Source organism: Ctenopharyngodon idella, chromosome 21, assembly GCF_019924925.1.
Source record: "Ctenopharyngodon idella isolate HZGC_01 chromosome 21, HZGC01, whole genome shotgun sequence".
Classification (NCBI taxonomy): domain Eukaryota; kingdom Metazoa; phylum Chordata; class Actinopteri; order Cypriniformes; family Xenocyprididae; genus Ctenopharyngodon; species Ctenopharyngodon idella.
In genome coordinates this window covers 26,657,205-26,669,288 of record NC_067240.1, presented here as the reverse complement: position 1 = coordinate 26,669,288, position 12,084 = coordinate 26,657,205, and the positions used below count along the sequence as shown (strand labels likewise).

The following is a 12,084-nucleotide window of genomic DNA, read 5'->3' as shown; positions in this document are numbered from 1 at the left end:
ATTTTCATGAGGGTGAGTAAGTTATAACAGATAACTTTTTTTTTTTTTTTATAAAAAAAGAGCATATTTCTCAGAACATATTTCTCAAGAGTGAGCGATTGTAGGTCTTGTAGGTCTCTTTTCAAATTTCCATGTTGAAGATAATGTTCTATATATAGTATTATATTGTATTAAGAATATTCTTAGATTAGAGTAAAGCAACAAAAAGAAAACTATGAACTTGCAACCAACATACCTCAAGTTCACTTTGTCATCTTCTGTTCTTTGAAGAAAACAACACTCAACGCACTATTGTGTTTTGTTTTCAGTCCCCAGACTGAAAAACATAAGAAGTGCCTACTGGAGCTGAACAGAAAAACGGCATTTCGACTTATCGCTGCAGACAAGAAGAGGAGGGAAGGAATCTCATTATAAACTGTGTTTTCTGTGCCTTAGTTCAGAATGGTTCACACTTCATCAATCTATCTCTATACATGAGCACCGCTACCGGCTGATGCTAATGTTGTTTACTCTGAGCACACTCTTCATCTGAGTAACAGGGAATAACATTGGGAAACACAGACCTTGTGTGCATTTTGCTAGTGTTTAGGAATAACGATTGTCATTCTAAAAGTCCATTCGTGCGAGTCTGAAACAAGATGAACAGCTAAGTTTCTTGTAAAATGTTTGTCTATGCTCATCTTACACGCAACAGATTTTATAGCCAAATTGTTAATGTGTTTGTAGCTCTTCTTTCATTGTAAACAAGAGAACACTCATGCAGTCTTTTCATCTTTATGTGAAATATGAACAATGAACGATGGGATAGGTTCCAGCATCCCCGTGACTCTACATGGGACAAGCGGTTTGGAGAACGGATAGATGGATGAATAAATGAACAATGAAACAATGTCTACTTATGCCTTACAAGAGAAACAGTGTCTTACCTGTTGTGGCCTGATGAAGCACAACACTCATTTAACATTAATGACTCTCAACACTGATTTAAAAAAAAAAAAAAAAAACTCTGTAGACAGATTTCTATGGAAGGTTGTTTCTGCCACTAAATAAAAAATAAAAAAGGTGAATGTTTTTTTTTTTTCTTTCTCAGAATTGCAAAATTTAAACTCGCAATTGCGAGTTATAAAGTCAGAATTGTGAGATATAACCTCGCAATTCTGACCTTTTTTTTCCTCACAATTCTGACTTTTTTTCTCAGAATTATGAGATATAAACACAATTTATAAAGTCAGAATTGCACAAAATAACTCGCAATTCTGACTTTTTTCTCAGAATTGTGAATTTATATCTCACAATTCTGACTTTACAACATGCAATTGTGAGTTATATAGTCAGAATTGTGATATAAACTTGCAATTCTGAGGAAGAAAAACCATCAGTCTTTTTTCCCCTCACAATTGGACATTATAACACGCAATAGCGAGTTTTTATCTGTTTTCATCTTTGTAACTTGCAATTCTGACTTTATAACTTGCAATTGTGAGTTTATATCTCGCAATTGCAAGAAAAAAAAGTCAGAATTGTGAGTCGCAATTACCTTTTTTATTTTTTTATTTCATGGCGGAAACAAGCTTCCATAGATTTCACTCAGAAATTGCTATATTGAATTAAACTGGACATTTTAGGTAGAAAGACTGAAATAGTATTTTCTTATTTACAACTTCAAAAAATCTTTTTTCAGTCTTGTCTTCTGGTGTATCATTAAGAACACCTCAAAAGTTAATAAAACCTTTGCATCATACATCATGTTGAGGTTTTGAAAAATGCTTCCTGATAGCATGGAACGCTCTGGCAAGGAGCCATTAAATAAGACAAGAAATTTTACATGCACATTAGCTCATTAAAACTGATTAATTATGGCACACCATTAAGGTATTGCAGAATTTAAAATGATCAAGGGAAACTGATGATTCCAGACTCTGATGTGACTTTAAATGTCTTGAGTTTATTTATGAAACTAGTCATGTAAAAAAATATGTATATACTGTATATAAATATACAGTACATAATAAATATGATCAGGTAATCTTGTTTGTTTAACTACCTCAGATACCAGTGGTCAAACTTTTAATTACTGTTTCAGGTCAGAAAATGACTCTGTATTTGAGAGAAGTCTCATGACACTATGCTACTATGCTGCAACTGTACACAATCCTGTACTGTAACATCAAGTATGTCACCACTTCTTTGCTTGCAGTTCTCACGACTGAACAGTTTCAGCTGACAGACTGTCAAAATCCTTCGTTCTTACTAACACATTCACACAAGCACTGACACATACGCAATTCTTCTTCTAGGGTACAAAGACAGTCTAATAAAAGGAAATGGCAAAAAGGGCAAAAGCAATTCCATTATAAAGAGGAAAGAACAGCATTGCCAAAGTTCTCCAGAGGGCAGCGCTTTAATTTTGAAACAAACCCAAACTTGTACAGTGTCAAGATGCATTTACAACCGCATGAACATGTCTGCATGAAACGACCTATCGACCCTGCCACATCAGCACTGCTTCATGTGAGTCACATGCGAAGGATGACAGGCGGACGGATTGAGGGCGAATGGGGTTTTATAGCTTTTCGCCTCAAATGTCAAAAAGCACATTTATGATACGCTTGCTCCAGTAAAGCTCTCTACAAGGAACGCCGGGGAGCAATATCAGTGCTCAGGCAAGGCCCATGGAACACAAAAGAGGCTCCAATAAGATGGATATTCAAAAGTCCTTCCATCCATGTGACAACTCTGAATGAAGTGATGGCTTGAGGGTAACAATGCATAAACATCTAGGTAGGTAATGAGGTAAGTAAGAGACCTTGGCTCTCCATAGATTTGGAGGTGGAAACTAAAGTTTACCTACCTGTATGTCTCAAGATAAATGAAGATGTACTTAATATATGTGTGGTGGAGACATTGTAAATCATTTTAAATCTCTCAGACAAAAACAAGGGTTAGTTTCTGAGACGTGTTCAATATTCTGCTGAAAAATAATGTCCATGTCTCTTGTGCAAACTGTTGACCCTCCTTTTTTGGCACTCTAAATTGGGTAAATATACTCATGCACTCCAGTTCTGAGGATTCTAGTAAATGTTTCAGTCACACCTGCACATTTCATCTTATTTACAGATGCATGGAAAACTGCCAAAGAATGACTCTGTCAAACAATGATCAGATGTGATAGCAGCAATCATTTTTGATGCTTTTTAATTAAGCAAAATACACCTAGTGAAATGCATACTTGATGATCCATGTTTGGAGATGGGTTGTCCACACATGTAGATGAGATGTCCACAAATTTGGCACCATAAACATTGAAAAACGAAACGAAAGAAGCAGCAGTGGTGCTTTAAAGAGGCGGTGTTTTATTTTCTGGAACAGGGCTTTAGCATGCTCACACTGTGCTCGAGACATCTATATGTCTCTCTTCTGTTGTGTTCCATCCAGCTATACAATCCTAAACCAGCCTAATTATACAGGGTTTCTTCAAGGGTGACTAGTTTTCAGACAACCCACCAACCCACCAGAGTCAAATGCAGATACGTCACAAGGTTATCAGGGGTCCACCACCACAATCTGGATTTGTGACAATTATAATTTTGCTTCTTTGTATGCATAGCAATTGAGCATATAATGATGCATTTAATGAATACCATTATAATTAAAGAAAAAAAAAAAAAATCTGCACTGCAGGCTTGTCGATTATACTGCAGTATGAGGGGCCATTCGCACAGGACACGTTCTTGCATTCCTTTGGCTCTATTTTTTAATTGTTGGTCTATAAACACATGCACTAGATGGGCGTTTGAGTGGTGTGGAGCATTATGCTGTTTTTCTGCTTCGCATACCATGGTTATTGTGTTTTTAAGATGCAGTGTCAAGTTAAAATGAGCCTGACAAGCAGAATCAATGTCAGTAGTAAAACAATGGACCAAACAGAAGAGGTTCTGGGGGTGGCATAAGCATCTCAAGTGTGTATAGGAGTAATGTGCTATAATAAACATGTCTTCTTTTTCACTTACATTGAACTCTGTCTAGCTGCTTTTAACACAAGAACACAATTTGTGTGAACCTCATCTGAATGTGGACTGTCTTTTTTATTATTGTTGTTGTGTTGTTGTACAGTTGTAAAACTTTTAATAGAGCAGGTTCAGATTAATTGTTTAAAAAAACAAAATAATCCTGAAGTACCAGGATATACAAATTCCATCACTGACTGCTACAGAGAGACATGCTACACAAAATTTTAAATTTGATATCTTACTATCTTTCCAAATGTTGCATTTGCTCTAGAATATTTAAAAAAGGCGAAATATACACTCTAAAAAATGTTGGGTTAAAGGATTAGTTCACTTCAGAATTCAAATTTCTGGCTACGTCAGACATGACCTTTCCAACATGATTACGTAATGCATGGCGCATCGCAGAGCAGTGCAAGACGAGCATTTCTGGTTAAAAAGTATAGAAATTTTTAATTTTTTTTTAGAAAATGACAGATTGTTTCACTAGATAAGACCCTTATTCCTCAGCTGGGATCATGTAGAGCCCTTTGAAGCTGCACTGAAACTCATTTCAACCCATTGGTAACCGTTGAAATTCACTATATGAAGAAAAATCCTGGAATCTTTTCCTTAAAAAAAAAACTTATTTTCGACTGAAGAAAGAAAAGCATAAACATCTTGGATGACATAGGGGTGAGTAAATTATCAGGAAATGTAAATTCTGAAGTGAACTAATCCTTTAAAAAAAACAAAAAACAAGTTGGGTTGAAAATGGACAAACACAGCGATTGTGTTGTTTTAACCCAGTGGTTGGGTTAAATGTTTGCCGAACATGCTGGGCAGTTTTATTTAACCAAACTATTGTTTAAAAATTACTGTATTGCTTGCTTAAAATAAACTCAAAGTATGTTGGAAATTAACATGTATTAATATGTTTAATAAATGAACATTTATTAATATGTTTAATTAATAATAATTAAACAATAAACATTTATTAAATTGCTTATTAATAAATGTTCATCTTTTGATTATTATTGTTGCCTCTAGTAATTATGTGTCTAAATTTTAATTTCCAACCTATTTTGGGTTCATTTTAAACCCAGCCAGCCATATAGTAATTTTTTAAACAATATTTGTGTTAAATAAAACTGCCCAGCATGTTGGGAAAACATGTTAACCCAATCACTGGGTTTGTCCATTTTCAACCCAAATTGGGGTGTTGTAGCATTTTTTAGAGTGTATAAAAAAGTAGACCTAGTGACCACTTACTACATTTTACTAAAAAAGGGTGGAAAATGGGTATTAAAAAGTCCATTCTGACAGCTTCTTTAGAGTAATTAATGTGGGGTAAATATGTGTTTCACAAGTTCTAAGCTAAAACAACAAATCTATCAATGGTTTCTGGTTTAAGAGATGCTCTGTAGCATGTTCCCACTTGCACTAAAACACTTTCAGATGGGAACTAGTTGCTTAAGTACTTGGCTAGTTTTGCAAATTTTGGGAAATTGTCCTAATGGATTCACACGTTATGTGCTATGTTCAGGTAAAAATGACTACTGTCAAATAAAAATAAAGAAAATAATAACAAATAATCAAACGGCACAAATAAATACAGTAAAGCAAACATACAAATAATAAAGCTTTTCAGGGTTTTCATGTATAAATAAAGTATTCATGTATTGAATAAAGTAGCTAATAAAATGTAAAATCTTCACTGTATAAATTAAATAAAGATCAATCATTATTAATTATTAAGTTACTATTCAGTCACAAGCAATGAGTGATTTCCTTGTCTTTTGTTGTTTGATTAACAATAAAACATTCAGACAGCAGGAATGCAAGGGCTGCTGTCTCTTTAAGACACAATGCACGGATCAGTACACTGATACTGAACACATGCGTTTTTTCTCAAGTGTTTAAGTTCACTTAAGACATAACCTACTATGCTTGCTAGGATACTCGCCAAGACGGGCATGTTGGCATAATTTTGTCCGTTCAAGCACAAGACTTGAAAGAGACCTCAATATTTGCGCATTGTACGCGTGCTTCCGCGCTTCGAATGAATGCACAAATCTTCTCACAGCGCGCGTAAGTTCTCTTTCGCGACTTGCACTCGAATGTTTAAATTGGCAAGTTTAAACGCAGATAGCAACATGTGCTGTTCAGGTCTCACCTGCGCTCAAGCTCTATCAACACCCGGGTGATGATGGCGTAAATGACTGGTCATATAGAGCATACAGCACTCGCAGTGAACAAAGTTTAGGGGAATCCAGAATGCGTATCCATCGACAGAAATATACATTAGTCTAACTCTGTCTATCTGTTTTATTTATTTTCTGCAAACCATATTATAGATGCGTATGCGTCGTCAGATATGAGATGAACCGCGGTGCAAGTGCATGCCGAACCGAGGGTGCACAACGGTACGGTTCGATTTTTTACCGAGAACCGCTTCACCCCCACTATCAGCACTTGCAGATTGTAACCTCCCTTTTGCCTATTGGTGCCATCTTTGGCAGATTAATCTTAATTTTCAACAATATTTGATATTTTGTAAATTTATATTGATTACTCAATTATTGTGAATTGCCCAGCCCTAGTATGCATTTCATTTTGCAGTGGAGATGTGTGATAACAGCAAAAAACAAAAAGTTTAAAAAAGCACACACTGGAGTGAAAATTTTGTCTTCTTTCCATCTTTCCAATTACTGCACATTTTAAAACCAAATGAAAGGTAAGTATCACACAGTCACTTTATTTACTGGCCTCTAGTCATGCTCCATTTTCTAAAAGTGGCCCGGGCTACAAAAGTTGAGTATCCCTGGTCTAGTTGCTTTCGAGAACATGTCTTTTGAACATCCCTAGTCAATTTGGAGCTTGGCTGTGCTCCTCTGGGATTTCCAAGACTTTAGTGTTCCCTCTCGTAAATCCACCTGGAGGAGGAACATTTTGTGGAATCTGTCAGGTGTAACCGCAACTGAGGAAGAGAGCCGTTCTAATGCTTTGCCTCACAGATGACTGTCACCTAAAGGGTAAACAAAACGCAAGATGCCTGCGCTATGGTGGAACTCATGACTTATCAATACCATCAGTCAAGTGCCATGTGCGTCACTGTGCATTATCTCTCCTGCCAAGGCATTCTAGCCTGTCAGATGTGACAGGTTTCAAGCTCTCTGCCCTCATCTCTACACACTTGCTTCCACTGTGTAAACAACTTATCTGTTAGCAAAAAGTTCAGTGACATCATGTCATTTTTGAGATGCCTCAATTTGATAACCTGCTGCCCTTCCATTGATCGACCGCATTTGATGCCTCAGGTTTGATCAATAGCTAATGCAATCTAAAACTCTATCCCTCATGCAGATTAATGCAAGTTGAAATCATAAGACCATTATCGTTCTCAATCTGGCTCACCTCCAATCCCAACTGACTCTACATGAAATAATGAGTCTGGAAATGATTAATAGGGAAGAAATGGAAAGTAAAATGTTGACTGGGTTCCAGCAGGCAGGGGAAAATTAGTGTGGTGCAGTCAACACGTAGTTAACAAGGTTGGTGCAGCCACAGGACCAGACAAGTGAAAGGTAGAGAAATGGCCGAGGTCTGAGAAATTGTCCAAATCTGTGCCTGAAGCCCACTATGGTTAGTGGGTTGAATTTTTATGGACGAGTCCAGGTCATTATATGCTTGTGAGCAGGCAGCCACCGAAAAGTCTGGGAAGATGATAAGCATTTAAGCTGTAGGGAGAATGTGAGGCTGTGACCTCGATTTTTTTGACCTAAAATTAATTCTGTCCTTATCTTTGACTTTGCAAGTCTTCTGTTTTCCCTTTTTGTCTCTTCAACTTCCAAGTTCAGCTGTCAATAAAAAATTGAACAAAGAAAAAAAAAGGGCTTGCTTAATGAGAGCATGTCCCCTTCAAACTGGTCTTATCAAACAAAGTTTATCAATATTTATTCAAAGCGGTTTTGGCCAAGAATCAAATGAAGTCAAAACAGTCCCTTGAAGCTACTAAAAATTAACATTATCTACAGGCTAAAATGTGTGACTTCTACCTTTAGAAGATGAGAAGTGTTGGTCACTGAAGTGTAAATTCTATGTACTGGCAGGGAACAAATTACCATATTTTATTTCTTCTGAAAATTAAAAGTATCTAAACTAACTGGACTGATAAATTTGAGTTTGTTTTCTTACATAGTATATATATATAACATATTTGCATGTAAAGTGAAGTTATCCTACTAGACACATTTCTAAATTTTATAAGTGCATTAAACAGGTGCAAATAAGATTTTCATTTGCTAAACAAAATCAGTGATCTTACATAGGGCTTAGGTGCATGAGCTGAATCATTGAGTCATGAGTGCTCTTGGCAGATAACTCTCATCTCTTCCACCTTTCACATCTCTGTCCACTCACTGCTTGTACTAGTGAGTGACAAGCTCTTCACTGACCCCGGTAAAGTCTTCTTGCCATTAAAAAGGCTCACCAAGTTTACCTCCTGTCAGAATTGATTAACCCCCAACTCTACTGTTCTTTCTGGTTATGTGGCTCAAGGGAGAGTGATTTAAACTCAAGATGACATCTCTAACACAACCGCATTAAAGTAAGCCAATCTATTTTACTGTATGCTAATAGTTAGGCTATGATTGGTCTCGGGTTTTAAAAAAGAAAAGTATTGTGTTTATGAAATGTGTTTTTTTTTTTTTCTTTTATGTTTTTTATATAAAATGATTTATATGTTGAGTAGTCACATATACACATCAGTAGCACCTATCCAGTGTTCAACAACTCAGCTCACTCAGTTCTAATGAAGTAATAAAATATATTTACTCCAGTTGGTATACAAGTACACTGTAAAATCTACTTAGTTAGACTTGCTTAAAAAAAGCATGCAAACCGATTGTCTTTATAAAAACAAGTAAAGTGAAATAGGAATAGTATGTTGTACTGACAAATGCTTAGTATAGTTCACTTACACAAGAGTTCTAATAACTTAAAAAGAACTGGGAGTATTTGATAATTTACTTTAAATAAAATGTAATTGTTATTATTGTTGTGGTTTGCATGCTGAATGTTGACTGAGTGTGACTCAAGCATTGTCAATTGCAAGATACTGTTATAAATATAGACGGATTATACAATGTAAAAAATATTGCCTTGGTTTTATTAAAAAATTGAGGCAACTATTTGCATCAGACTTCTAAGTATTTTGAACTCATCTAATTTGTGTTTGACCAAATAGCCTTTACATGTCTTCAACATGCACCCTTAAGTCATTTAAACACAATTTTCTTCATAAAAACAACTCAAATTCTTTGTGTAGCAGAAACATAAGCACCAATAAATGTAAAATAACTCCAGTGAACATGCTTTAATTCGACATGCATTAGTTCTATTTCACTATATGTAATAAGCAGCAAGCAGTGAAAACGAACCACAATATTACTACTAACAGTTGCTCATTGAGTAAAGCATTTCATATGATGCACTGCACTAACCTGTCATCAGCCTAACGTCAGGCTCCACTCGTCACCACGACGGTAACCCCCAAAACTCCCAACATGACAAAAACTTTTCTAAATCCCACCTTAATAGAACATTAAACAATAATAACAAGCCTTCTACTTATTTATCTTGCTTAAAAACACATGAAGAAAATTCAACATTTTCTCTTCCAATTAAATCCCCTGCAAAGCATTCTGGGAACTAGAAATCTCTTTACCCCAGTAAGTAGATTATACACAATAAAATTAAGTTCATGTTAATTTAATATGATATTGAACAAGCAGCAATCATCCTCGTTTTGAGGGAGTGTTTCCATTTTTAGCAGCAAAACTAAAAAATATCCACGACTTTCCAAATAAGGAAATAAGTAAAGACAAGATGCAAGCAAGATGCAAGCAGCACATCGCGACACGTCAAAAGCAAGAAACCATTACAATCAGTGAACTATAATGATGCTGTGCAGCGCAATGAGACAGTAAATGGATGCCCTGTATACCGGAGGTAACCCATGTGGTTGCGAAGCTTCCAACAGCAGAACTAATGGATTTGGAAAGTTCGCTTTGATGCGTCCAGTGTTGACCGCTTCAAACAACGATCATATATATATATATATATATATATATATATATATATATATATTAGGGGTGCAACGGTTCAAATTACTCATGGTTCGGTTTGTATCATGGTTTTAGGCTCACGGTTTCGGTACGGTTCTGTATGTGCTATGTTCAGGTAAAAAATGACTACTGTCAAATAAAAATAAAGAAAATAAGAACAAATAATCAAACGGCACAAATAAATACAGTAAAGCAAACATACAAATAAATAAAGCTTTTCAGGTTTTTCATGTATCCAGTTTTCAGGTACAGAATTTGAATAAAGTAGCTAATAAAATGTAAAACAACATCGCATGTAATCTCCACTGTATAAATTAAATAAAGATCAATCATTATTAATTATTAAGTTACTATTCAGTCACGAGCAATGAGTGATTTCCTTGTCTTTTGTTGTTTGATTAACAATAAAACATTCAGACAGCAGGAATGCAAGGGCTGCTGTCTCTTTAAGACACAATGCACGGATCAGTACACTGATACTGAACACATGCGTTCTTTCTCGAGTGTTTAAGTTCACATAACCGACTATGCTTGCTAGGATACTTGCCAAGACCGGCATGTTGACATAATTTTGTGTGAATTTGTCTGTTCAAGAACAAGACTTGAAAGAGACCTCAATATTTGCACGTTGTACTCGCGCTTCCGTGTGCACGCTTCGGATGAGTGCACAAATCTTCTCATAGAGCTAGCGCAAGTTCTCTTTCGCGCCTTGCACTCGAATGTTTAAATTGGCAAGGCTTAAATGAGTTTAGTTTAAACGCAGATAGCAACGTGTTCTGTTCAGGTCTCACCTGCGCTCGTGTGCTATCAACACCCAGGTGATGATGCCGTAAATGATTGGTCATATAGAGCATACGGCACTCGCATTGAACAAAGTTTAGGGGAATCCAGAATGCGTATCCATTGACAGAAACATACATTAGCCTAATTCTGTCTGTTTTATTTATTTTCTGCAAACCATATTATAGACGCATATGCGTCATCAGATATGATATGAACCGCGGTGCAAGTGCGTGCCGAACCGAGTGTGCACAGCGGTACGGTTCGATTTTTTACAGAGAACCGTTTCACCCCTAATATATATATATATATATATATATATATATATAATATTTATTACTTCCCTTCCTTTGAAACCAAATAACTGTGATTTCTTGTTGCATCGCTGCATCAATAGTAGGATAATTGCAATAATATAAATGAAGTTCTGAATGCCCAACCAAAGGGAACACTAATCACCATAATGGTGAGTTCAAACAAAAACATTTTAGGAAAATCAATATCAATTTATGAAGTCAGCTTATGTGATGTTCTCTCAAATTTTTCAGTTGTATTGACAATTGAATATTTAAGATGACTTTGGGAAATCAGTGAATGCAATCAAGCTATTGGGGAAATCTGCCAAATAAAATAAAAAAAAATAAAAAATAATATGACCTCTTAAAGGACACTGAAGCCATTCTGACCGAAGCTAGTATTTCAGTCAGACACAACGTGGCCAGGTCTGACCTGAGACAACCAGATACATACATGTGGCTGTCTAGCTGGCAAACTCTCCTTTGTGTTTTCCTCCTGCATGCTGACCACATGCAAATTTCAGTGGGGATTGTCAAATAATCCTACTTCAGAGGCGTCAAAACTGCTGAGTCATCTAGGAATACCAAATACTACGGATTTGGAGAGCTCAGACACATTTTCTATGTTAGAAAAAAAGCAGTGCTTTTCTTCAGCCATCCCAGTTTGACGTGTAAATCTGGATTTTTCACTTCTTTCCAGCATAGCCGCCCACTGAAAAAGAGGCTCTGAGCTCCAAGCACTTGAGAGGTTGAAGTAACAGTGAAAAGTCTGTTTAGAGACAGTCACAGTTACGAAGTCATCTTGTTATATGCCTCGCTCTGCCTATGTGATATTGTAAACAAGGTGTAAAGGGTAGGGCAAGGTTAATGCAAAAACCTGCAACTCCACGGTAG

General features: G+C 36.2%; 1 protein-coding gene and 2 long non-coding RNA genes across 3 annotated transcripts in view; 1 reads left to right on the top strand and 2 right to left on the bottom strand.

Moving 5' to 3' along the window:
• LOC127504122 (uncharacterized) overlaps positions 1-12,084 on the bottom strand; it is a 1,137,365-nt gene that overhangs the window by 462,318 nt on the left and 662,963 nt on the right. The gene's annotated exons all lie outside the window — the stretch shown is intronic.
• The window catches only part of gabra3 (gamma-aminobutyric acid type A receptor subunit alpha3), a 222,200-nt gene that overhangs the window by 204,130 nt on the left and 5,986 nt on the right, over positions 1-12,084 (bottom strand). The window lies entirely within an intron of this gene.
• LOC127504125 (uncharacterized) overlaps positions 8,397-12,084 on the top strand; it is a 44,153-nt gene continuing 40,465 nt past the window's right edge. The window contains exon 1 of the long non-coding RNA XR_007927293.1: positions 8,397-8,595. This is a non-coding gene — a long non-coding RNA (uncharacterized LOC127504125). The remainder of the gene's footprint in view (positions 8,596-12,084) is intronic.